Below are 27,435 nucleotides of genomic sequence, written 5' to 3' on the forward strand. Positions count from 1 at the left end.
TGGCATCAGTGGATTAGTCTGCTAAGGGTTAATAGCAGCTGGTTGTTCTGTTGGAGGGAGAGGGAGGGCCTGGTGCAAGAAATGGGTCCCTGGGTGTAGGCCAAGCAGGGTGCATTCTCATTCCTGGTGCTGGGTCCCTTTCTCTGGCTTTTCCTTGTTCTCCCTGCTTTCTGGTTGCCATGAGATGACAGCTTTCTTTTGCCACCTGCTTCTGCCATGTTTTTGCCTTGCAGCAGGCTGACCATAGGCTGAAATCTCTGAAATATGAGCCCAAAGCAAACCTTTTCCTATTTTAAGAAGTGCATGTGAGGTATTTTGTCCTAGCAACCAAAAGGCGGCTGATAACAGTTTGGATGTGTTCCAATCTTTGCATCATGACTAGTACAGCAATAAAGATGAGAGTAGATATCTCTTCAACATTTGGATTTTATTTCCTTTGGGTATATACCCAGTTGTGGGATTTCTGGATCATATCACAGTTCTATTTGTAATATTTTGAGGAGGTTTCATATTATTTTCCACAATGGTTAAATCAATTTATATCCCCATCAAACTGTGTACCTTCATAAATTCTAATTTTCTGGTTTGTCCCTCTTTCCTTGCCCTGAACCTCCTTTAGACAAGAGCTCAGAATTTGATTTCATAGCTTTTGTCTTTTGTGCTTTGGATGTTCTCTACAACCATTGGGATTTTGTGATTGTGGATCACAGAAATGAAAGTCTGCCCAACGCAGATAGTAAAAGTAGAGAGATCTTTTGTGTGTGTGTGCGCGTGCGTTTTTTGTGAAGCACAAATAAACATGCACACAGGCTGTTTACATGTTTTCTTCACTGCACAGGCTGGCATTGGAATTGGTAACTCGAATGGCTAGCTGGGCTGCTCTTTCCACGATGGCCTCGAAGTTCTTAGATGAGATATTGTGAGCAATCTCTCTGCAGTAAGACTTGTTGCACATCAGCAGCACCTCCGGCTCCTTAACACTGTGCACCAGGAACTTCTGGAGGCCACTGGACAGCATGTGCTTTGTCTTTTCGTTACTTCCATAACCCATGTTGGGCATCAAGATCTGTCCCTTGAACCTCTTCTGCACCCTGTTGTCAAAGCTTCTAGGTTTCCGCCTGTTGCGCTTAATTTTGACATATCGGTCTGACTGGTTTGGATGAACTTCTTGGTCCTCTTTTTGATGATCTTGGGCTTCACAAAGGGTCTGAGGGCTGCCATTGTGCCAAGTGGGAGATGGCTGCCACCTCCGTAGGCAGAGCCGAGGAAGAGCTAGGGAGCTCTTTTGTGAGTGGGAAAAGGAACCAGGAATGAAGGGAGGGAGGAAAGGGAGTGGAAAAGTGGATGGAAAAAAGAACTGAAGAAACAAAAACAGAAACAGAACTTTTGTAAATGGGGAGACCAGGGAAGGATGGGAAGGGTAAGGGATGCAAAGCACATGTTATGTGGGTGTTTCAACTCCCCACCATGAATGTAATCATTACACACTGCAAACACATACTGATAAAAAAAGAAAAAAGAAGGCAAGATTTCCTGGAATGATTGAGGAGCTCAGAAGCTAAAAGTTAAACAACCAGGTTCTGGAAAGGCTGGGTGTGAAAGTACCTCTGAGGATCAAAGAAGCAGAAATAGTGGTCAATGTCTTTGGAGTCCTCCCTTTGACTCTTCCTCTCTTGGTTGATTGGGCTTCTTGTCAAGACATTCTATCTTTGGTTTCTGTGGCAGCATCCCCAGACTTCTTGAGGAATAGCACAGAACTCCACCTGTGTCACTGAAAGTCTTGAGTCATTCTGTGGTACTACCTTTACTGGTCTGAGCTGCAATTTTCTTGTGTGTTAAATGGAGAAGATGATCTGCATAGGATTGGGGGAGAGTGATTACAAAAAGCAAAGCCATTCTTACAACGTGCATATAAGCAAAGCCCTAGAACCATGTAACCGTGGATTCAAATTCAGATCCAAATGGATACTCACTATGTATCTTTGTGCAATTTATTATACTCAAGGTTTTTTGTCTTTAACAAAGAAACAACAATGTTTATTTTATTGTAGTTAACAATGAATGCACAATAAGATGAGCTATACAAAAATCACAGACAATTGATGATAACTTTATGAGGTTATTACTACCTATCATTGCTTCTTAAGAGTGGATTGAAAAAGGGTGGTAGTAAAACCATACCTCGTTCTAAAGAAAATTCAGTAGGGGCCACATGCCTGTAATCTGCTGAGATCACAAGTTTATGCTGAGCTTGAGCAACTTCGTGAGTCCCTGTCTTAAAAAAAGACATCAGACTGTGCAAAGACCTTAATTGCAATCCTCAGTGCTGAAGGAAAAATGACAAGGGAAAATTCAGTCTCAGAGAGTAAATTTTAAACTTTTACCAGATGAGAAGAAAGCCTTCGTTACAAACGCTGATACTGGCTCCTGCGATCAGCGAGGTTTTGCCTGCTCCTGGCTCAGGTCTTTTCTGGAGCCTGATGTGTTCTTGGCACATCTTTTATAAAAGTCAGCTTTGCTTTCTTCCTGTCACAAATTGCATGCACATTTCTGCTCCCTGCGCCTGGCCTCCATTTCTCAAGCAGCCTTCTTTAGACGTCCCCAACCCCCTCTTCTAATGAGAATGAGTTGACTTCTAATTAAGGTCGTATTTTACCAACCAGGAAAAGCTGTGGCTGCCGTGGCTAGGGTGCTAGAGCTCCACTCAGGGGTCCTCTAGTGTATTACCCATGGCCTGACACCTCTCCATTCTGGTTTCAAGCTTGAGATACAGGAAAGGTTTTGATGGCTTGGAATTAACAGCTGGATTTATAGCTTGTAAATTGTCCTTGTGGTGAGATTTTTTTTTCCTTCCCTCCTCTAATCCTTTCTTCCCATTCAGCCTTCACTTAGCCAGTAGGATCATTCCTAGAATGGAAGAGTCTTTTGCCTTTCAAACGGCTTCTGCTGGGAATTCCCTAAGAGCCCTCCTTCTGTCCTCACTGATCCATGGCAGCCTGGCTGCCTGAGTCCAGCCAAAATATTGATCACCCTGCTCCCACGCTTTCCTTTCTTGGCTCCAAGCAAGGCAGTTTCTGAATACTTCCTATTATTTTAATCAATTTCTTAAAACACAGTGGATTCTGCAAAAAGACAGGCAGTTTTCCCAGACATGCTGACTGTCGCACTGATAGAGGAGCTGGGTTGGAAACCTAGCAACTTCCTCCAAACCACGAAAGGCACTTTGAGCTGCTGGAGGGATACTGAGAAGCCTAGCTGGCCTGTTCTGTCTTTAGCTGGACTTGCTCTTCTGGCTCACAAGGCAAATCAACAAAAGTCACAGGGAGATTCCTCCTGGGAAAGGAGGCTCCAATGAGAAGTGAAAGAAATAACAATCCATGTCCAAACAGCTGTTCTGGTCCCTGGGCGTGCAGATGGGTGGATGCACCAGCTGCTCTTGTGCAAACTAGTCCAACAGTGGTGCAAGGCCTTGCTTTGTCTAACTTACACAGCTGCCAATCACTTGGTCAGTGACTCACCCCTGTCCTGGTGTCCCATGGGTGTTAGTCAGGGCTTTCTTATTTGTTATCCAGAGGAACATGAGTCTTCCTTTCTACCTTTCCCTCTCCTAGTGTCAGCCCAAAATGTTTTAGTTTAACATTGGGTTTCAAATGTGTGTGGTGTGTTAGCGGGCTCCCTCAACAACATTGTCTAGTCTTCTGATGTTGTGTGTTTGCAACAACTGTACATTGTATCAGTACCCTCCCAGAGTGATATTGACATCATTCTGCTTGAGGAAGTTAATATTTACATCATGGACTAATTTACTGGGCAGCAACCATGAGTTCACATGCTAACGTATGGAATGAACTCTATAACCCCCTCCACTGAAAACCAAAAATGTATTGTTATGTTTTCATAAAAACATGCTCCAGGAAGTAGTTAGCTTTGCTTTTGTTTGATTTTTCCTTTTTCCTTTTCATGGCCATATGACATTTAATGATGGTAGACTACCCCTTATTTTTTTTTGTAGCATTCTCATATTGACTTGGACTATTATGGTTGATATTTTTTGAGCTCATTAATTGTACTACAACAATTTCCCTAGGCTATTATTATTCCTTAATTGCTAGGATAACTTACTGCAGTAGGTGATAGTAACCTACCTCATTGTGTCAAAGTAACCTCATTGTGTCAAAGAAGAAACAGATATTCAGAGATCAGCTAACTGTCCAACTTACAGAAGAACACAAGGAGTACTGGCTAAAAAAGGTATGCCCTTCAGGTCACATACAAGCCAGTCAAATGTGCTGTAGGCTTCTCCCTACACCAGGATACCTCTTGGGCCTGCCCCTGGAGGTGGTTCTGATCAGGGTGTATAGTAGACACTACTGCTTGTGAAGCACTGACCGAACTGAGGCCCCCATTCGAACTGAGGCTGGCTGATTCCTGAGAGTGAGCTCTGGCAGCTGAGATGCCCGCCTCAGCCTAGCAGGCCTGTGACTTGCCCTTTACAGTCTTCTTAAATTCAAAAGAAAGAGATGGTCAAGCAGACAGCATCAGGGATGGCTGAATGGGCTTCAGCACTCTTGAACCCACCCACCAGGCCATCCACTGATGAGCTAAGCCTGGCCTAGACCAAGTCCTGCACTTTGCAGTCAGCCACTTTTCCTCATTACTCATCCCTTCTGATTGCCAGCCAACTTTCCACCACGGCAGGGCCTGAGGCTCAACAGCAAAGTGCCTTCTTATCCCCGGACAGGAAGTGTCCTGGAGAGCTGTGAAAACGCTTCTCAGGAGATTGCCCTGCTGCCTTTTCAGATCCATCAGCTTGAATCCTTGGGGAAACATCCAAAAACTCTAGGCTCTCCTCCAAATGGAAACTGAATCCCAAGTCTTTGGAACTGTGTCCACACGCATTTCAGACCACTCACTGTGAATTCGGTTATGCTGTGGTGTGAAGTCTTGGACTGATGGCCTATCATAATAGTTGGGTAAAATATGAGATTTCATGCTTCCAGATTACGGTTTCCACATAGCTCCTACCTCCCAGATGTCCCTGCCTTTTGAAGAATCTTTGTAAAAACTGTTCTGCAAAATCAGCAACATTAGATCACTGCTTCAGACTCTTGAAGCCATTATGAACTTCCCTGTCCAAAAGTCAGTGCAGAATGGCTTAGCAAGTAAAGTGGACTCATTAGCTCAGAAGGTGGGTGGTTTAGCATTAGGTAAAGCTTGATCCAGGCATTCACATAGTCTTAACAAATTCAGTTTAACAACCTTTCTTGGTTGTGTCTTTCAAAATGTCAAAAAGTGGCCCTCAGCAGTGGCAGGCTTTACTCCTCCTGCAAGTCCTGATGTCAGAGGAGGGCTTTGTGCTACACCACCTGGGGGGAAAGGAGGAGGCTCTCATGGGAGGGAGCTTCCTATTTTGGAAGCAGAGGCTCACCTTTCTGCTCATCTCCTTGGGGCCATTGTGTTGTGTGACATTATCAGACCAATACCACACATCAAAGTGAAAAGATGACTTGTGGCAGTGAAGATTCGCTGTGGGAGCTGTCCCAGTCAGATCAGTAGGTCCAGTCCCACTCAGATCTCATAACTCAAAAAGGGATGGGAAAATTGCCAAGGAAAATTCAGGACACCATTTCTAAGCAGAAAAGAGATAGATGAATGGGGAAAGTCAGTCACAACTGTAGTCTGCTCTCTTGTGCTCTTTTTGTTCAGATGGAAAAGCAGAGGGGGGAAGAAAGTTGTCCAGGGTGTTTGAAGCCATTGAACATTATGGCACTCAGGACAAAGACAGAGGCCTTGGCCATGATTTAAAAGGCTGGGAGGGATCTGGCTTGTCTTCTCCCTGACCCTGCCTGCACACTGTCTTGCATCTGCTGTGCTCCAGCCCTACAGCCTTTCCAGTTCCTTGAACTCATCAGCCTCCTATTAAAGCCATTCCCGCCTTTCCTCTGTTCACCTTCAGGAGCCTCAGTAACTCCTGCTCAGACCTCACCTCCAAGGCTCTTTCCTTAGGGCAGCTTTCCCAGGGCCCTCCTAATGGGGCAAGCTCTGATGCTTGCACTCTTCGTCCCTTGGGCTCTCGTGTGGCGCTGTTCATGTCTGTCCCTAGTAGGAAAGAATTCCTTTAACATTTCCAGGGGGCTGTTATGTCAGTAGTTCTATGGATCAGACCTCACTCTAGGTGCTAGAAACAGAATTACAAACAAGAAAACTCCCAATCCTTGCAGAGCTGGAGCTTACAGGTCACAATTCACTATAGTTGGCTCCCACAGGAAAGCAGAATTACTAGTTGAACCTACGTCATAGACCCCATAGTGCAAAGAAATAACTAAATCAGGTGTTGGAAGATGCTTCTGAGAGTCAACCCTCCGAAGGCAACTCTGTGTGCTGTTACTAGACTGAGAAGCTGCTTTCCTCCGGGTTTATTTTAACAATGCCTGATCCTATGATGGTGACCTTTGTGCAGTGGGAGAATCCATCCTGGCTCAGCCTCTGTCCCTATCCTGCGGCACACACAATCAGACTGTCACAGGCCACTCTCTTCTGGGAATTTTAACTGCTCTGTGAGCATCTGAAGACAACAATTTTGTCCTAATTATCTCTGAATTCCCAGCACATAAAACTGGGTCTTTAGGAAGTCTGTGTCCCAGAAATACTAGTTAAATCCTTGCCTGCATTTGCACCTTCAGCTTACCTATTCTACATTCTGTTGGGATGAGATGTAGAATAATCTCATCCCAACAATTACAGCCACCTGCTGAAGGGGACATTAGTCCCATTTTTCAGCAGAGGAAAGTCCAAATTCCAGGAAGAGAGTCTTAAGGTCACAGCATGGAAAGCGTGCCCTGTGTCCACCTGCTGCTGCATTACCATCTTTCTACTCCATGCACTGACCTATGGCAGCAGTTTTAATCCAAGAGGAGGGCTCCCTGGCTGAGCATCATGAAGTTCCCAAGCGCTCTGCAATTCCATATTAAATGTGCATGTGTGTACACACATTTGCAGAAGAGAGATTGCAGTTTTCATCAGATTTTCAAAGCTATTGGGAACCAAAAACCATTAAGAATGACCGGCCTGGGGATATTTTCTTTTTTTCTTTCTTTTGGTTTTGACTGACACAAATGCTAACAACACATTGCTCCATACCGAGCCATCTTAATCGTGGGTTTCGCATGGAGCAGGGGCCTCTCTCTTCCTGGGGCACCATCCGGTCATGCCGCTGGCATCTCTTGCCAGTTCACCAGTGTCTGCTACTCACATTCCTGGAGCATCTGGATATTAGGAGAAATTTTGAACACAAGAAGGTGACTTTCCCAACAAAATAAATACAGACAGTAATATAATCTGTACTTGAATAATAAAGCTACTGTTGGAATCTCAATGCTTAAAAATTTTACCAAATTACAGGGGCACACCCAGTTGGAATTCTGGTTTTCACAGTCTCTTTGCTTGTCAAACTTAATATCAAGGAAAATAAGCTAATTTGATTTGGCAAAAGCTCATGCAATATGGAATTGATATCTGTGGCAGCGACTTTTGATGTTCTGTATAAACAGCGTTTTCCCTGCTGTGGAAGCAAGAGTTGAATAATAAACAGCATCTTCCCTTCTTCACTCATTGCCCAGCCCTTCTCCAGAACCCTTCCCCCCAAAAAATGTGAGAAATAAGTCTCTTCTGTAGCTCATGATTCGTTTCATGGAGTCGGGGTTTCCAGCCATGGCACTGACATTTTGGGCTGCATGACTCTTCAGTGTGAGCATGGTCCTGTGTTTCATGATGTGCTTAGCAGCATCACTGGCCTCTACCTACTAGATGCTAGTAGTAACCTCTCAGTGGAAAAGAACTAAATGACAGAAGATACTGCCAAATGTCCCTTGGTGAGCAAGACTGGATGAGAAACAGTATAATGAAAATAGAAAAATAAAGTTAGGGAAGGATCTTTTTTGCCCCTTTCCCTTACTTTCATACACCACTTGAGGTTTGCACTCACTGCCCAACAACTCATTTGGGGGCCTCTAGATGTTTGAGCATGTGACCTTCACAGGCTGCACCATTTGGTTCTCAGGAGCTTCAGGCTTTCCCGCTGTCCAACTGGCTGTAGGACTACAATTCCCATTTGTCTCTGGATAATCCAGTGCTTGGCACTTTTGCTGAACTCATGATAGCTTTTCTGCGTCCATAGATTTCCAAAGCTTAAGAACAGCATTATCCCTGGGAGCAGCACTTAAAGCTTCTTTCTTGGTACTCTATGACATTGTCTTAAAAGAAGTGTTTACCTGGAGCTAGGTAAGTTTACATCAGGGATGCTCTCCAGTTAGCTTGCATCGGTTGTGAGAGCTCTAGGAATTCTGTTAGCCACTTGTGGAAATACTGGCAGTGCTTTAAATTCACCCAGAATGATGGGGTAGATTCTAGGGAATTCATCTATGGGTGATTACACGCTAGTGAAACAGCACAGAGCATCCTTGTATAAATCTTGTGTCATCTATGTGTGTCTAGGCTCTATAATTTGGCCCACTGATCCTAACTACAAACCAGAGTATGAATACTACAGACAATAATAACACAGCATTAAATATTTGCGCATCTAAACTCACCTAGAAATAGGAAAGGTACAATATAAATAACAGGCCATAGGACTCATTTAGCTCTACTGTAAGCCTATGCAAGCACGGTCCTATATGCAAATGTCACTGAACAGAACAACATCTTACAATATATGAGGGTATTTGTACTACAGAAATTGGTAGCAAATGCCCAAATCTGAGCTTTCCTACTCTCCTCTTCCTAATGATCAATGCAGTGTTTATTAGCACATTGCTGGTTCAAGTCCAGGCATAACACTAGAACGGTTGCAGACACTGTGCACTGCTTACTCAACATCCATTTTCTTCTGTATTTTACTGAAGGAATTACAGTTTTGTTTGGCCTGGCAGTGAGTCTAGCCAAGTAAATGCATTTCCTGTCTCTCTTGCAGTTAAGTGTGCTCAAATAACATAGCTTGGTCCAGTGGCATGTAGATGAAGTTTCCTGGAAAGGACTTTTCAGAAACTCTTTAAAAAACAGATCAAATGACCTGTGACTTTCACTCTCTCATTTCCCCTCTCCCTCTGTAGATCATAGATGTTGCAGTAGTTTGGATAAGTAGCTCTCAAAGGTTCATGTGCTAAAGGTTTGGTCACCATCCTGTGGTGCTATTGGGAGGCAGTAGAATTGATAGGGTGTGGGGCCTAGTAGGAGGGAGTAGGTCACTGGCAAATTCACTCAACCACTTTGCTTTCTGTCTATGATGACTCCAGCAGTTTTGTTCCTCTATGTGCTCCCACTAAAATATGCTGATTCACTGCAGACCCAAAAATAATGATTTAACCCACCACGGACTGAAACCTCTGAAACCACGAGCACAAGTAAAACTTCCCTCTTTCTAAGTTGATTATCTCAGGCATTTAGTCATAGTGGCAGAAAGCTGGCTAACACAGATGCTAGACCCAGTGTGGATAAGACATCTTAAAACCACAGAGTGATAGGTGGGAGAATGATGCTTACATGCTGAGCAAGAATAAGTTGAAAGGCAAGAGGTTCCTGGTCTCTGATGGCATCATGGTTTGAATGGACACTTACTGGTGGGCTAAAGAAATGTAACCCTGAATGCAGTTCCTCATGCCTGAGGCAAGTCCACAAAAACTTCACTAGCTCTAGTTTAAAACAGAAACAATTAGAAGAGCCTAAAACATGAGATTTCTCTGAAAAGTCAATGAGATAATGATGTAGAAAACACAGCGTAATCCAGGCTATGGGAATGCAAGCTGCTAATGCCACTGGCTGTACTGACACTTGGGTTCAGGCAGTGATTATGTGCTTTTTTCTCTCCTTCCTCTAACCTTTGTATCTTCAAGACAATAGCCAGGACTTTACTTGCCAGCCCTAGTTTCCCCCATGGGGCCTGGTACGTCGTGATACTAGTAAAGTTTGAACAGAAGTAAATTAATTATTCCTTAGTGGTGTGAACTTGTGTTTCTACCCTTCCCTTCAGCTACAACTTAATCCAGTGCATGTTTAGTGAACAATCTTGAAAGACGACACAACAAGGCTGTGTTAAAGGAACAGCACTGAAGTCTCCACCTACAGTAAAGATTCATGAGCAAGTCGGAGAATAAATCTTTACATATTTGTGCTACAGAGAGGAGAAGTATGAGGCTTCTCAGAGGACAAGGATGGCCCAAAGGCTGCATGTGGGCCACAGAAACACTGGGGACAAAGAGGAAGCTTTGTGGCAGAGGAGGTATGTGGTGCAGGCTTTGCAGGATGGTGGGCTGAGAACATCAGGAAGACATCACAGGCTTTGTGCCTTAGAGAGTCAAGGATTACAGATGCAGACAGTGCAGTAGAAATGCTTGTTCTTGCTCTGACATGAGGCCAAGTAGAAGCTTGGAAAGTTGAGTGGAAATATTTATTGCCAGACTGAAATATTTGTATCTTGTGCTCTGAGCAATGAAGAGTCATTGATAGTTTGAGAGTGGCATGTCTGAATTGAGATTTAAGTAGATTAACCCAGAAGCCACATGCAAATTGGTTGGACAGGGAGACAAGGAAACAATATTAGGCTACACAGGAAGCTTCCCTAGCTCTTTGAGATGTTACATGATTGCTCATGTAACAGGTTTTCTGTGGTATAAGGAAATTCATGTGCCTTTGGGCAATAATTTGATTAATGCTTGGATTCCAGTCCAGATGGAAGCTGCATGAGGGCAGGACACGGGTGTATTCTAGAGAATGTGGGTCCTCACCCACCAGATGGCAGATATTCCATGAATAACTCATGACTGGTGTCTTCTGACACACTCCAGAGGATCCCTTAGCCTTGAAAATGTAGCCAGATACTGAGAAAACATGTCAATGCCACTTTTTACAGGAAATGGCACAGCATTTTTAGTTGGATTTAGATACCCAGGGATTCCAACCAAAGTGACAACTCTATTGCAACTTGCTCCATGACCTTGGAAAGTATTTGCCTTCTCTGGGTTTCCATTCACAACACAAAGTACTAACCACTATAGGATCATGGTGAGCCACAGCCAGGCTGCTGAGTTTTGATTCAACATGAAGTTGAGGCATGTGAACTGGAATGTCTTCCAACACTTGTGCATCCCATTGACATTGGAAGATGTAAGACAGTACATTTTGTGTCAGAACACTGAGCCAAGAACTTTCCCTGCATTTAATCTCCACAAGAATGCTTGAGATTGGTAAACATATTGCTGTAACTGCAAAGTCATCCGGGTAACCTGGCCTCATGTTCTAAGTCACTCAATCCTAGAGAAGACTATAGGCTCTTCCTTAGGAGGCCATGGGAAAGACAAATGACTAGGCTTTTCTGTACCTTGGGATTTTTATGCCTAAGAGTGACTTCTAAAATGCTGCTAATCTCAAGAAGGAACTGGATGAAATAAATGAAATAATACATTTAATTATTGTATGGTCTCCTTGCCTGACCTTTAAGCAGTCGTTGATATCCTACCTTATTTCTTGATGTCATATTTTAACAGAGATTTTCAGTGCAGAAATCCAAAAGCAGGAGTGAGTGAGATGACCTGGGGCCCACCGGATCCTGAATAGACCCAGAGCCCAGGCCCGGTGTAGTGCAGGCCCAGCATGGAACCCTTCAGCAGATCTCCCTGAAAAGAGGCTAGAGGCAAGACCCACCCAGCTGTTTCAGGAGCAGAACATCTTGCCAGAGTGACACAAAGGGCTCAACTCTAATGACTGTGGCAGAAAGAAGTGGAGCACAGCAGGCACATCCAAGCAACACCCACCTGGAGGAGTCTGAACTTCATAGATCTGGACCTGGTGCTAAGGCAATAACTCTATCTAAGCTCTACAGCAAAGGTCAGAAGACAGTGCTATACAAAATGACAAAGAGAAGGAACAAAATGCAGTCTCAGGCCCCGAGTCCACCCAGTACAACTGCAGAAGACACTAGCACTGAGGAAACTAGAAATCACACACCAGATACCTCGGAAATAATAGCATTGACAGTAAAGAATCAACTGCAGAAAGGTATAGAAGAAATCAGATCAGAAATAATTTCTGAACTAAAAAATTTAGTGATAACTATAATCAAAGAAGTACTAAGTGCTTCTAAAGAAGACACTGATAAAAAATAGAGCAGAATATAAAAATGATGGAACCCCTGAATAAGCAATTTAGGAAAGAAATAGAATGTATGAAACAGGTTCAAAGTGATATACAGGAAATTAAAACCTCAATCAAAAGCTGGCAAAACAGTTTGAGTGAAAATGAAAATAGACTTTCTGACCTTAGAGATACCATTGGAGCTAGTGAAAAAGTAAGAAAAGATCTCTTAAAAACAACTAGGATGCAGGAAAAAATAATTCAATACCTGCAAGATGATGCAAAGATGAACAATGTAAGATTAATAGGCATCAATGAGAAGGAAGGAGTCAATACAAATGATATAAAAAGAATATGGGCAAAAATAATAGCAGAAAACTTCCCAAATATGGGGCAACAATCTGACATCTAGATAATTGAAGCATATAGAACTCCAAATAGCATCAACCCAATTAAAACCACACCCAGACATATAATAATCAAGATCCCAGAAATTCAGCATAGGAACAGTATACTAAAAGCCTCTAAAGAAAAGAAACAGATTACATTTAAAGGGAAACTCATCAGAATAACAGCAGATTTCTCTTCACAAACCATCAAGCCAAGAAGAGCATGGTGCAAAGTACTTCAAGTCTTGTAAGAAAACAAATTCCTACCAGGCTGATTTATCCTGCAAAACTCTCTTTCAAGTATAATGGAGAAGTGAAATACTTCTATGACAAAGAAAAACTAAAGAATTTCATGATGACAAAGCCAAGCCTACTACTAAATGATGTTCTAGAGAGGGAGCAAATTGATCATAGCCCCATGAATGAGAATGGAAAGAACCCAAAAATAGGGAAAACTACTAAACACAAGAGAATAAGAGTAGTGGAGATCAAGCTCACAACCATGCATTTGCCAGGGAGACGCTTATGCTGCTGAACTATATCCCCAGCCCAGATAATGCAATGTCTAGAACTCAATGAAACTTTAAAACTGGATTTGACTAAGTTTATTTGCTTTCTGTGTGTTATATTTCTAAACAAATCTAGTAAGAATTAAATGGAGTTGAGAGTAGCAGTGAGGGGTGAAAATCACTGTAATGATTCTGCCACAACTGCTTTAACTTTTTCCCTTTTTCAAACCCTAACAATGGAACAGTTATATTTGATGGGTAGGTGGGTGTTTTAATGTAAACATTTCTATAATTTGAACACAATAAATTTCCTTTAAGATATTAAAAAAAAGAAATCAAAAGCCTTTCCAAGAGATCTAAGCATTTAGGGGAAGCTCAAAGTCTCAAGATCAGTCTCCTATAATTAAGTGCTGCTATTTCTTGAATACATTTTTAAAAAATTTATGTATTTGGTACAGGGTATTACTACACAGCTCGGACTTGTAGTGATCCTCTTGTTTTCGGCCTCCCCAACCCTGGGATTACAGGTGTGAGCCACCACACCTGGCTTTGTTGAATATAGCTTTTAAACTATCACACTTTTTACAACTAAAGTAAACTTATTTCAAAAGAACTCAGACGGCTACAGTGGAAATTAGTGCCACATGTGATTTGTGCCACTAGAGAAATAAACACAGTTGCACATCACTTAACTGTGGGATATACTCTGGGATGCCTTGCAAGGCCATGCGGCCACTAGGTGGGTATCACCAGGGCACTTGCTGAGACCTTGATGGCTTAGGTCAGTACAGTGTGACCAGAAGACCCAGTAAATACGAGCCAAATGAGAATGTTGCTAGTGTGACATAATAGCAAGCCTCTAATGGCTGTTTTCTTGGTTATAAATAGAAGGAACACACACTAAAATAATGATAGAAAATGTAGCATGGTAAATACATAAGCCAGTAGGATAGTCATTTATTACCATTATCAAGTTTTTCACACAGTACATCATTTATCTGTTCTCTTTTCATAGGACTGGCAGTGCAGAGGGTTTGTCTACACCACAGTCACATAAACATGCAAAGACTGGGTTGTGTCATGAAAACTTTGATGTCACTGGGAATGCTTCAGCTCTTCTGTAATCTTATCTTGTCATAGGCGAGGTTTTCACTGAAAGCAGAACAAACTAAAAGTCTGGCATCCTGGCTGGATCTGATGCCTGCAGGAGGCAGTGAGCTTGGCTTGCCTGAATTCCAGAACTCCCTCTGCAATGTCAGGGAGGAGTTACAAGGTTAGTGATACTAGCCAGAAACATAATTGAGACAGGAATGGTCGTATCATTCACTGACCCCATGCTGTGCCATGCTAGGCTACATCTGCCACTGAGGCTTGCCTGTGGAAAATACTTCACAGGCTTTCATGAGTCTGGTGGCTTCAGAAGCAAGGCTATTTTCCCTGGGTTTTAATGGCATACACAGCCAGGCAAAGCTAGCTTTTCATCATTCCACTCTCCCAACTCTCTTCAACTTTACTGGCACATGACTGTGAGAGCAAAAAAGGCCACCTACTCTTTAATCTACTGCATCACAGAGGAGTATGCTTTAAAACCCATTGCTTTTATCTGCATTCCCAAATTTAACTACTTAATTTGTCAAGTTCCTGTGAGCTGCTTATTGATAATTGATAGATTGTTCCTTCCTTTCCAATTTCCTCTATTAGTTATACCAGGAAGCTTATGTGGATTTTGCATGTAATCCAATAGTTGGAAGAGTGCCGGCTTATTTGGAGGCTCATGTAAATTAATACTGTCCAGAAGGCCCTCTGACCAGGAAGCTATCCGGTTGCATCCTGCTAGGCTCCTCTTCATTGAAACAACCTAGAGCAGAGGTACAGGGACTTCCCCTTACTTTAATGGGAGATCATTGATCCCAGGCCAGGCTCCTCCTTCAAGCCAGGAAAGTTTTCTCAGTTGCACAAACCTTGCCTCCAGCCCATTCCTACAACCTGGCTTTGACAAGTGGGAGGAGGGATGTCTAGCTCAGGATGTCCAATGAAAGAGCTCAGCTTCTTAACCTTGTCTAGTATCACTTAAAAAAATTTGATGTAGTTTATTAATTTTTTTCATGTAATTTTATGCATTTATTCAGGAAAAAAAACAGTTAACTATAAAGAAATATTCCAAGTGGGATCAGTTTACGGACAAACTTTTTTTTTGTTGACCCTGACTTTTAAAACAACTAAATTAGTGGAAACCCATAGATTGCACATAAAGTTGCAAATTTTCTGCTTCTGTTGAGAAACTGGGAAACAAGATCCCTCTTGATCCCCATTGTACTGGACAACAAGTGAAATAATAGGTGGGGCAACTCTGCCATGGACTTTGGCTTGAACAACAGGCAGTACAAGGCCATGGGTAGATCAGTGACAATTGTGTATGACCTTCCAGACCCCTGTTGTTGACTGAATTCTAGACCTACATGAACTTCTGTTGGAGACGGAGTTAGACTTCAGTCTAAAATTTGGTCAGATAGTTGTCATATTTCTTCTTCAGCTAATTTTATTGTTCAGTGACATTATCACTAATCCCTAATTTGAAAGAAAGGACACCTCTTCTTGACCTTTTTATTCACTCACTTTTATGGACTTAATGAAGATCTCTTCACTGTCTTCTCAAATGTGGAAATCCTATAATGAATTATCTTTCCTGATCCCATTGTGAGTGACTTACAGCCGGGATAGGGAGCTGTCCTTAATGACTGCCACATCCTGAGCATTTATCACAGTACATCAAAGAGGGAAGGGAGGGACAATTAATTACAGGAATGCACACTGCTACCCCCAAGGAACTCATCACCTGTAAACATATCAGTACAGTGATCTGCACTCAGGTCTGTGACAGGGCTGGGCAGGGGTGCCTGACCCCATGAAGTAGGGTAAAGGCCTGAAAAGATTTTGAAGAGGAAACAACAGTATGTGGACAGGGATTTAAAGGATGAGTGTTATAACTTGGTTTCTAAATGTCTTTCTAGAGGCTTATGCGTTGCAGGACTGAGCTATAGCCTGTGGCACTTTGAGAGATGATGGGGAGGTGATGGAGCCTTAGGGATGTGGGTGCTAGTAGGAGGGAGGTTACTAGGTGTAGGTCCTTGAATGAGATACTAAGTCCTTGATCTCTTGCTCTGTCTCTTTGTGTCTCTTCCTCTCTCCTTCCCTCCTTCCCTCTCTCCCTCTCTCCATTCCTCTCTCACTCCCTCTCACCTTTTTTGCTCCACCACATGCTCTATGTGATGCTATTCTTCATCTCCTAAGGTCCAGAACCCATGGAACCAGATGTTGCTGGACTGAGCCCTCTGTAGTCATGAGCCAATACCAACTTTTCTCCTTTAGGTTGACTATCTTAAGTACTTTGCCACAGTGATGGAAGGCTATCTGATATGGTGAGCACAGGTGGGCACAACCAGAATTACAAACCAGAGAATAAGAAATTTAAGCAGCTCCAATATGAACATGAATTCCTAGTAGACCATCAGTTGCCTCCTGCTCACTTGTGTCAATGGAGTCTAGGGTAATAGATGGCAACTGGGTAGACATTCAATAAGATATTGTTACATGAGTCCCTGAACTAGTGAAGGTTTAGCTATGGTCTAGACATGGAGTTGAACAAGATTAAATGTGTTTGAATGATGTAGCACAGGATGGAGAGAAAGGGATGGATCAGTAGAGATCAGCACAGATGGGTTAGGTGAGTGAAGGTGTCTTTACAAGCTTTGGCTTTATCCTACCTGGAAGGAGGTACAAACTATATAATGAAGACCCCAAAGGACCCCAAACTCAACTTCCCAAACCTCTGAAGAATACCATCTTCTAAACATTTTCCAGCACACAATCTGGGTCATTTGGATTGCAAAGATTATTTCAGGCTTCCTCTGGCTTGAGCCTGTCAGGTGAGAGAATCAATTAGGATCTATCACATTCTCTGTCAAGGGGTAATGATTTCATTGATTCTATCTAGTGCTTGAGGCTGGGTGATGGGAAGCATTTGTTTTTCTCTATAGAAATCCTGACTATCTGTCATTGACTCAGTGAGTTACATGCAACTGGACCTGTGCCTAAATGTTTTTCTTGCAATGAATTATCTTTCACATGTGTTACATCTCTGCAAGGCAGATGCTTTGAATGCTAACTCTGCTTTACTCTAAGCTGAAATCTGAGCCTTGTACCTACCTCCGACAGTCCCCATGGCTCTACACTCCTGCACGCCATGAGCCAACACTGCAACCACTTCCAGTGCTCCTGAGCTCCTGAACTGGGGAGGAGAGAAAATTTTCCAGACAGCAGCTCTTCCTCATCTCTCCTCACCCTAAACTTGCCTGTGCTCCTGACTTCATACCCTTCCTTGGGAGCAGAGCCAGGGATTGGGGCTTCTGGGGCTAATCTGTTATCAAGCATGTATCTTCTCAGAAAATCTAGGAAAGAGCAGAGGAATCCACTGCTGGGAGATGGTATGGAAACAGGATAAATAAATGCCTGGTTTCCAGAGGAGTGTAGCTATTGGGCTGGGGATATATCTCAATAGCACAGGGCCTGCCTAACAAGCTCAAGGTCTTGAGTTCAATTCCCAGTATATAAGAAACCAGAAAAGCCTAGCCATGAATGGACCACAGAAGGTGCATGAGAATGGGAATGGCTCTATGGAGTTGTCCTGCTTAAAGGGAAAGGGCAATGGTGACATTAAGGGTGGTGAATACAGGGCCAGTGCAGAAAACGATAGGGTGTGGGGGCAGCAAACTCCTGAGCCAACTCTGAGCAGCCCAGGTGGCCCTAGCCCAGAACATCCTCAAGGAAGAGCAGTGGGCACCCACTCGCAGCTTCCAAAGAGGTGGAACTTTGCTGATACCCGCTTCCTACCTGCTGATGGTGCACCGCAGGTAGGTCCCTCCAGAGGTCACCATCCCAGCAAGCAGACTGCTTTCCATCATACTTCCTCCACTCATGCTGAAGTGATTGCAGGCAGGAAACTTCACAGAGCCTCAATTTTTTTTTCTGAAAAATGAAAATAATGAGATATTTTCTCTTCTAGGATTGTTGTAAGGTTGTCACAGACTGCAAATGGAAGGATTTGTCATCATGCCCATGCCCAGGTACATTCTGGCTGTCACAACAGTTATTGCTGCCACTGTTGCTATTCTCATAGGCACTAAATTAGAAAACACTGTGCTAGTGTGGACTCTGGTGGTCCTTGGTGGTAGTTTTTTATTCTTCAGAAGCACCACAGGATGTTGTGTTCCTGGGCAACACTGAAGGAATACCTATATGTGTAGTGCAGTTTTAAAAGCTAAACTTGGTAACACCCTAGTTATAAATCTGATTGGCATTTGGCAGATCGTAGCCCATCCTTGGGGTCCTCAGCTCCAGAGAAGTGCTTGGAAAGACCTGAGCCGTTCAGTCACCTTTGCCAAGTAACTGTGTCAACAGTCAACACCTTATTTTCCATGTGAACATCATGCAAATGCATAGCTGTAAATTCCCTGCAAATTGCTCTGCAGCCAGGTGCCAGAGGATTTTTAGGATAAGCCTCCCTGCATAAATTCCTGGAAAGATTCTGAAGTCATATGTAAAGATCATGAATTTGAAATTGTCTCATTGCTATTTGTCTCTCAATAAAATTATGGAAAAAATTTAAGATCATGAGTAGCAAATAATAAGCTTAATAGTGTCCAACCCAAAGACATTGAATAGATCAAAGAGGTAAACAATAGCTTTTGACAAGTACAGCTAAGAACACATCAGTGGAAAACAATATGCCCCAAAAGACTCTCTCAAGAACAAGTTACAACAAAGATCTTCTTCACCACTAAGTGAGCACCTGGTCTTTGAGAATATTTTCTTGAGCTAGCTTTCTTTGGTTCCACAACTCTTCCATCTACTTTTTGTGGCCTTGCATTCATGGCTGCATCTACCTCCTCCACAGTGGCATAAGTGACAAACCCAAACCTGGACCACTTGGTGTTTGGGTCTCTTATTACCATGCAGTCTGTGAGTGTTCCCCATTGCTCAGAATAGCTCCTCAGACTCTCATTACTTGTTTCAAAGTTCAGCTCTCCGATGAAGAGCTTCTGTGACTGATCGGGGTCCTTGGAAGACTCTGACTTAGACATGATGGCAGTTGGAAGGGAGACTGACAATGCTTCCTCTGAAGTGTCCACCAGCAGAAATATCTAGTAGCTATTGAGTGAATTTTTCTTGCCATCTTATCATTTTTAAGGCTTCTCTGTGTAAATCATACTGTATTACTATTTTCTCCTCAATTTGTGAAATCCTACCTTCACATTGCTAGTTCTGCTATTTATAAATTCAGTGGGATTCTTTTCCGCTAATATTTGCTTTTGGTACCTTTTCTTAAAGTCCATTTCTTTGATAATTTTTTCCTTCAGATTTAGGTGTTTTTGCTGGCATTCTAAGCTTTGTATTAGTTTCTTTCATAAGCACATTGGACAGTTTGATATTTCCAGTATCTTTTGAACTTGTCAAGTTTATTTACTTTCTCTTTAAGCATTTCATATAGCTTGTGTTACTGTTTTTGCCTAGGTGTCCCCCAAAGTCTCTTGCACACGTAGATGGGACTTTGGAAGGCTCCTGAATCATGGTGCCCCACACTAATCAACAGGTCAGACCACAAATGAGTTTGTAGTCAAATGCAATCTGGAAAGGTCTATCTCCCTCCTGCCTCACTTGCTTTCTGCTTTCCATGACCATGCCATGAGTTGTGTCTCCTCTGCCATGCCATCGGCCCTTGGGGCCTGCTGATTATGAACTGAAACCTCTACACATTGTGAGCCAAAATGAACTTTCTTCCTCCATGTTGTGTGTGTTTGGTACTGTGTTCCAGCAATGAGAAAGTAACTAAGACAGCTTGACTGTCTGGTGTTCGTATTACTCTACGCTGGTGCCCCTTTGGTCTCCTTTGGGTCTGTTGGGAGTCTTTGGAGGCCTTTTGTTGCCTTATTTTATTCTTGTTTTGTGTGTGTGCTCAGAGTGAGGGTCAAATGGAGCAGAGGTAACTTGTCACTTATGCCACTGTGGAGGAGGTAGATGCAGCCATGAATGCAAGGCCACAAAAAGTAGATGGAAGAGTTGTGGAACCAAAGAAAGCTAGCTCAAGAAAAGATTCGCAAAGACCAGGTGCTCACTTAGTGGTGAAGAAGATCTTTGTTGTGTCATTAAAGAAGATACAGAAGAACACCACCTATGAGATTATTTTGAACAATATGGAAAAATTGAAGTGATTGAAATTGTGACTGACTGAGGCAGTGAAAAGAAACGGGGCTTTGCTTTTGTAACCTTTGATGACCACAATTCTGTGGATAAGATTATCGTTCAAAAATACCACACTATGAAAGGCCACAACTGTGAAGTGAGGAAAGCCCTGTCAAAGCAGGAGATGCCTAGCGCTTCATCTAGCCAAAGAGGTCAAAGTGGTTCTGGAAATTTTGGTGGTAGTCATGGAAGTGGTTTTTGTGGTAATGAAAATTTTGGTCATACAGGAAACTTTAGTGGTTGAGGTGGCTTTGGTGGCAGCCCTGGTAGGGGTGGATATGGTGGCAGTGGAGACGGCTACAATGGAATTGATAATGATAAAAGAAATTATGGAGGTGGTAGAAGCTATAATGAATTTTGCAATTAGAGCAGTCAATCTTCAAATTTTGGACCCGTGAAGGGAGGAAACTTTGGAGGCAGAAGTGGGTCCTATGGTGGTGGAGGCCAATATTTTACCACACCATAAAATCAAGGTGACTATGGTGGCTCCAGCAGCAGCAATAGCTATGGCAGTGGCAGAAGGTTTTAAACACTTCCAGGAAACAAAGCTTAACAGGAGAGGAGAACCAGAGAAGAGACAGGGAAACTACAGGTTACAACAGACTTGTGAACTCAGCCAAGCACAGTGGTGGCAGGGCCCAGTTGCTACAAAGAAGACATGTTTTAGACAATACTCATGTGTATAGGCAAAAAACTCTAGGGCTGTATTTGTGACTAATTATGTAACAGGTTATTTTAGCATCTGTCCTGTGGAAAGTATAGAGCATTCCAACAAAGGGTTTTAATGTAAACCTTTTTGTGAACCCATGCTGTTGACTGCTAAATGTAATAGTCAGATCATGATGCTGAATAAATGTGTCTTTTTAAGAATGTGCTGCATAAAGTTAGTCTACTCTGAAGCCATCTTAGTTACCATCCCCAAGAGTGTGAAGTTAGAATTCCTTCAGAGTGATGCCAGGTGCCATTTGAAATTTATTTACAATTACTTGGTTAAGGAAGTCATTGTCTTCAGAAACCTTGTTGTAGTTGAACTGACAGTTACTGTTGTGACCTCTGAATCTGATCATTGAAAAGGTCACCCAAGCAAACAGTCAGCTACTCGGTTATAAAAACGATTGTTGGCACATCCTATATATCTGGGATTTTTTTTTTTCTCTGAATGACTTCAGGGCAGGTTTGGCTGGCTTGAGTTGTGGGGATCAAACCACAGCAACCTGAGCCTGACTGCTTTGTGGAAGCAGCCACTTAAAGAACTGAGCTAAGGGGCAGGCCCCCACATCCTGTATATCTAAATTGAATAATTGTACCTGATACAATGATAGATGGGATTGAAGCTGTGTATCATTCATTATAATGTGTAATCAATAAATGATTTAATTCTCTTGGAAAAAAAAGACTACTAGATGACACTAAGAAGACTAACCTAAAGCTATTTGGAGTTAGAAATTAATTAAAGAAAGAAAATAAAAGAAATAAATTAAAGAACAGAAAATCCTGTTTATAGAAATCATAGCAGAAAAAAATTTAAGTATGGGGAAGGAACACCAAAGCTATAAATGAGGCCTAGAGAACAACAAATAAGTACAATAAAAAAAAAAAAAAACTTCCCACTGTCCAAATTCTGCATAAAACTTATCTAAGAACAAAGAATCATTTATAAAGGTAAACACATTATGATCATGGCAGATTTCATAACACAAACTTTGAAGGCCAGGAGAATTTGGAGTAGAAGATTCAAGCCCTAAAAAACCCAATTTGAAACCCAGACTAACATATTCTGCACAAAATATTTTAAAACTGATGGAGAAATCAGAGCATTCTGTAACAAGAAAAAAACATCATAAGAGGTACATGAAGACAAGCCAGCACTTCAAAAATTATTCAATAGTATTCTAGATGCATGTGAACTACCATGCTAAACCAAAAAAAGACACAAAAGCTCCAAACAATCCAATAACAGGTAATAAAAATAAAGCAGCACTAAAAATTTACCCATTAAGAAAAGCCAAAGGCTTGATAGATTCACCTATGACTTCTAAAAGAACTCTAGGGAACATCTAGTACCAACATTCTTCAAATTTTTTAATGATATTGAAAGCAAAGGTGGGGCAGGGGAGATGGCTCAGTAGAATAAGCACTTCCCTAGCAAATGCAAGGGTCTGAGTTCAATCCCCTGTTCCAAAAAAAAAAAAAAAAAAAAAAAAAAAAGCAAGCAAGGAAAGGAGTATTTCCAAACTCATTCCTGGAAGGCAAAATCACTCTGATTCCAAAACTAGAGAAGGACTCAACTCAAAAGAGTACTACAGGCCAACTGTTTAATGAGGACAGATGCAAAAACACTCAAGGTGTTAGTAAATAAAACTCAAGAAATGATCACAGAAGATCGTGTATATTATGAGCCAGTAGGATTCATTCTGGGGATGCAGGAATAGCTCAATATTTGACCTGTAGTATTCTTTTCAGTTGAGTCCTTGTCCAGTTTTGGAATCAGATTAATTTTTGCCTTCCAGGAATAAGTTTGGAAATACCCCTTTGCTTTCAATATCACTAAAAAGTTTGAAGAATGTTGGTACTAGATGTTCCCTAGAGTTCTTTTATTTACTAACTCTAAAATCAGAAACCAGACCAGCATGTTCACTTTAATCACTCCTGTTCAACACAGTACTCAAGACATTAGCTGTAACAGTCAGACAAGAAAAAGAAGTGAAAGGGATACAGACATGAAAGGAAAAAGTCAAATTATTATATTTGTAGGTGAATTAATCCTTCATACAGGAGATTTTTAAAAGCTTTCACCAAAAGACTATTCAAATTAATAACTAAATTCAATGTAGCCAGATAGAAAATAAACCTATAAAAGTAATAACATTTCTATACAGCATAATTAACTCCCCAAGCTGGGCGTGGTGGTGTACACCCATAATCCCAGTACTTGAGAGGTTGAGGGTTGAGGCAGGAGGAGCATTGCAATTCTGAGACCAGCCTTGGCTACAAAGGGAGCTCAAAACCACCTTGAGGGCCGGGGAGATGGCTCAGTGGAATAACCACTTCGCTGGCAAGTGCGAGAGTCTGAGTTCAATCCCTGGTTCCACAAAAAACAAAACAACAACAACAACAACAACAAAAAAAACAAACAAACGCATTTTGGGGCCGGGGAGATGGCTCAGTAGAATAAGTGCTTCCCTGGCAAGCACAAGGGCCTGAGTTCAATCCCTGGTTCCACAAAAAAAAAAACAGAACAAAACAAAACAAAAAAAACCACCTTGATTTGCATAGCAAGACCTTGTCTCACAAAGACCAAAAATAAAAAACAAACAAACAAAAAACAAAAAACAAAAAAATTCACCAATAAGGAAATTAGGAAAACTATGCCACTCACAATAATGGCATCAAGAAAAATGAAACACTTAGGAATAACACTAAATAAGGAAGAGTAAGGCCTCTATGACAAAAGCTGTAGCGTTCTGGAAGAGAAATGTGCAGTGGTGAGCAAAAACAATGCGCTTTTCTGAGGTTTGGAATCCAGACACTGGAAAATAGCAAATCGAGAAAGGAAGAGAAAGAAGAAAATGTATAGAAATCAGAAAGGACCTGACAGGAAAGTTGAAAGCTACAGAGAATTGGTGAGACAGAACACACCAGGGAGACTGAGGAGAAACAGATGGAAGCAGCCTAAACTTTCTTCCTGGCATCCAACTTGTGGTCATGGAAAGGCATAGCAAGTCTGTAGGAAAAGCTACATACAAAGATCTCTTCACTGGTGAAAAATCTTTCCATTATCAGTGTCCACAGCCTCACCACAAGATAAAATAAAACAAAAACCATTATGAACATCAGGATAGGATGTATGCTGTCCCTCAACCAACTCCCCACACCCCTGAAGCCAATCCAGGGGCAACACGGGAAGAATAGCATAAACCACATATTGGTATTACTCAAACGATAACAGAGAAGTTGGAAGACAGATTGGAGAGCTCAGCAACGTCACAGAAGATAAAAGTACAAATAACCAGTGTGATCAAGGAGATTTCAGAAGACACTACTAAAACACAGCTGAGTTAAACAGAACAACACAAAGCACAAATGACCACTTCAGCAGATAATTAAAGTATGAAAAGGTTTTGATCAGAGATCCAGGAGATAAACAAAAATAAAATAGATATCCAGGAGATTAATAACTATATTCAAAATATGGGTAGCAGAAGCAATCAGTGTGAGGACAGAATTTCAGAACAAGAAAACAATGATGCCTTTGAAGACCAGAAACTCAGACACCTTCAAGTAGGAAGAGAAAATAAAGAATGGGTCCACAGCTGCAACGTGGTACCAAGAAGACTAATCTAGGAGCAATTAAAATAAGGCAAAAAGCAGAAAACAACAATGTCTTTTTTTTTTTTTTAAGAAAACTGTTCACAGAAATAGTGGCAGAAAATTTTCCCAATATAAAAAAAGAAATAAACATACAACTAAATGAGGTGTTGCCAGGATTAAAAGAAAACCTGTCCACACTACATTATACTTAAACTGGACAGAAGCCATTGCACGGACAAAGCTTAAAAGCTGATAGAGAAAGGCAACAAATCACATGTAAAGACAAACCCACTAGGTTTACAACACACTTCTCAACACAGACCTCAACACAAACCAGGAGAGCTTGGAGTGAAGTGTTGTGAGCTATAAAAGATAGCAACTTCCAGTCTCGATTTGTATTTCTTGAAACATTTTTCTTAGAAGTTGATGGAAAAATAAGATATTTCCTGACAAAGAGTACCTCAAAAAAAGTATGACCACCAAGCCAGCACTGCAAAAAATTCTCAGGGATATCCCACAAAGAAATGACGAAGCTAACAATGCCAATAATTCAAGTAGAATGAATACACCTGAAGGGTCAAGCAGCCAAGTAGAAAGAAAGAAAAAAAAAAAAAAGGAAAATAAAGCAATAAGAAGAATAAATCAAATAACCTTATTTTTATTTTATTTATTTCATTTTTATTAATGTTATTGAGAAACAAATAGCAATGAGACAGTTTCAAACCTGATTAGTAGGACAGTTTCTTTACTTTATTTTAATTCTTTTAGGTGAAACCGGGGATTGAACTCAGATCTTTGAACATGCCAGGGAAGCGTTTATTCTACTGAGCCATCTTCCCGGCCCCAGGACAGTTTCAATAATTAGTACATTGCATATTTTTGTCTTCGTAGTGGTTATTCATAGTACAAGATGAAAACATAGTATCCTGTCCAAACACTATTAGTACAAATCTTTCTTCTCATTGAATTAAGAGAAAGTAGCTATATAACTATCCTAGCTATTTTGTATATACAGATACAAAATTGTCCTTCATTTATATCCCCTTTTCTTTGTTTAGTTTTGTCAGAGATGGGTATTCCATTGCCATTTAAATATTGTAGTTGTGTGAATTCATCAAAATAATCCAATATAATCCAGTGGTCCATAATATCAAATAACCTTAGTAGTAACTCCCAATATGAATGTTCAAAATTCCCCTCTCAAAAGACACATATTGGTTGAGTAGATCAAGAAACAAAACTCTACAACATGCAGCATACAATAAGCATTTAATTCAAATAGAAATCAAGGAATGTAAAACAATATTGTATGCACTTGTAACCTAAAAAAAGATGAGTAGTTATCCTAATTGCAAAATGGATTTCAAGTCAAAACTAATCAAGAAGAGACCAAGGTTGCTATGTATTGCCTAAGGAAACAATGGAAGAGGGAGAGATAATTACAGACACATACATTCCAAACACCAGCAAGACTACCTTCATAAAACAACCTCCACTGGATACAACAAAATGAGATAAACACTAACCCATTGTATCGGGGGACTTCAGTACTCCACTATAACAAATACCCAGATCAACCAGACAAAAGAATCACAGAGATTATCAGATTTCAGTCAAACCTTTGAGTAAATGGAATTAACAGCTATCTACAGAATGTTCAACCCCCCAAAATGGAATACATATTTTTTTCTCAGAAACACATAGTGCTTTCTCCAAAATAGAGCACATACTATACCACAAAGTGTTCTTAATTAAATGAAAAATAATTGAAATTATCCCATATATTATCAGATCAGAGTGTAATGGAGCTAGAAATCAATGGCAAAAGAAACCATAAGAACTATGCCAGGAAGAAAGAAGCATGAAGGATTGAGAATGGAGCAGGATATTTACAGTTCGACACCTGGATGCTTACTAGTGGAGTGGAACAGTGTAACCATTATTAGAATTACTTTGAATTTGTAATTGAAATGATTCTATGATTTATCGTTAACTATTCATAGATAATTTTAAATTCTGGTTTTATAAAGCCTAAGTTATTTTACATTTGTTTTCCCAAAATGTATTAAATTGAAATTTTGTGATCCTTTATATACAAGTAAAGAAACTATGCAAACATATAACACAATACCCTCTTGAATGATTAAGAGGTCTCTGAAAAAATTAGGATATTGCTAGAATTAAATGATTATGCTAATGCAATGTATGAGAACCTATGGGACACCATGAAGCAGTCCTGAGAAGGGAGTTGATAGCAGCGCATGCCCATAGCAGAAAACAGAGCACGTTAGTGTAATTAACTCAATGCTGCACCTCAAGGTTCTGTAAAACCCAACTCTAAGTTCAAAGGTAGTATGAAGAATAAAATTATAAAGATCAAAACAGATGTTAATAGAAATTGGGATTTAAGAAATCAGTAAATCATAGAGTTGGTTCCTTGGAAGAATAAACAAAACAGACAAACCCCTAGTAACCTCGCCAAAAAGACCTAAATCCATTCAATGAGAAATGAGAAGGTTGAAATCACAATGGCTTCTGCCAAAATCCAGAACTTTATTGGTAATTATTTTGAAAAACTAGACTCTGACAAAGTAGATGATTCAGAAGAAATGGACAGATTCTTAGATACATCTGAATAACCAAAGCTCAACTAGGAAGACACAAAAAGTGTGGATAATCCAATCTCAGTCAAAGAAACTGAAGAAGTAACAACAAAACAAAACTATTGAATAAGAAAACAGCAGGTCTTGATGGATTCACTGCCCAATTCTATACGAACTTAGACAAGATCTAACACCGAT

At 41.1% G+C, this 27,435-nt stretch overlaps 1 pseudogene; it reads right to left on the bottom strand.

Moving 5' to 3' along the window:
* Positions 1–814: 814 nt before the first annotated feature.
* On the bottom strand, positions 815–19,164 carry LOC105744043 (annotated as a pseudogene).
* Positions 19,165–27,435: the final 8,271 nt, after the last annotated feature.

This window comes from Octodon degus, unplaced genomic scaffold, assembly GCF_000260255.1.
Source record: "Octodon degus isolate 3935 unplaced genomic scaffold, OctDeg1.0 scaffold00212, whole genome shotgun sequence".
NCBI lineage: Eukaryota > Metazoa > Chordata > Mammalia > Rodentia > Octodontidae > Octodon > Octodon degus.